The following is a 1,111-nucleotide window of genomic DNA, read 5'->3' as shown; positions in this document are numbered from 1 at the left end:
ACCTGGGCACAAGAAAGCTCAGTGCTGGAAACAAGTACATTTGTGTGGTGATGGATTATTTCACCAAGTGGCCTGAGGCATATGCAATACCAACGGAAGCTTCGGCTATTAGTGATTTCTTCTTCAGATTTGGTATGCCATATGAACTGCATTCAGATGAAGGCGTAACTTTGAATCAGCTGTGTTCCAAGAATGCTGCAAGTTGTTTGGCATCCGAAAGACTAGGACAACGCCACTTCACCCACAGTCTGACGGGATGGTAGAAAAGTACAACTGGACACTGGGACAGGAATTGGCAAAGTTTTGTAATAGCTGCCAAGATGACTGGGATGTCTTACTTCCTCCACTGTTGATGGCCTATAGGACAGCAGAGCATGAAACCACTGGATACACTCCAGCAAAGTTGATGTTTGGTCGAGAACTTCAGTTGCCAGTGGATCTGTTAATAGGACGCCCACCTTATGAAGAGTTGCCTGAGAATGTGTCAGAGTTTGTGGAAGTGTTATCGGAAAGGATGGATGATATTCACCATCAAGTGCATTCAAACTTTAAAACGTCTGCTGATTCGATGAAGTTAACTTAGAATAAGAGATCTACTGAAGTCAGCTTTGTACCTGGGGACAAGGTATGGTTGTATAATCCCAGGAAGACCAAAGGGATGTCTCCTAAGTTGTCTTCTCCATGGGAAGGCCCATATTACATAGGGGATCGTCTCTCAGACGTGATTTTCTGGATAAAATGTGGTCGGCGAGGTAAGCCAAAAGTGGTGCATGCTAACAGGCTTTGGCGTTTTCACAGTCCAGGGCATTTCAGTTGGGACGAGGTGAATAAAGGAACAAATGACGCTGCTGAAGAGGTGTCACCTGAAAAAGCCAACATCGAAGAAGAAACTCTACTCAGTTTTGAGAAGGGATACGGTGAAGCTCTTGGTGAAGTTACTACCACTGATGTGACTGTTACCGACGATAGGACATTTCCTGATGAAGCAGAAGAACCCCACGTGAAGCAGAAGCCAACAAGACGGAGACCAGTACGGAAGAAGATATGTCCCGTAAAATTAAGAGACCTTATTGAATTGTAATTTTGTGTTTGTAATTCTGTACAGTTAATT

Source organism: Limulus polyphemus, unplaced genomic scaffold (assembly GCF_000517525.1).
Source record: "Limulus polyphemus unplaced genomic scaffold, Limulus_polyphemus-2.1.2 Scaffold5516, whole genome shotgun sequence".
NCBI classification, from domain to species: domain Eukaryota; kingdom Metazoa; phylum Arthropoda; class Merostomata; order Xiphosura; family Limulidae; genus Limulus; species Limulus polyphemus.
The sequence above is the reverse complement of the archived record's forward strand: the minus strand, read 5'-3'. Positions refer to the sequence as shown.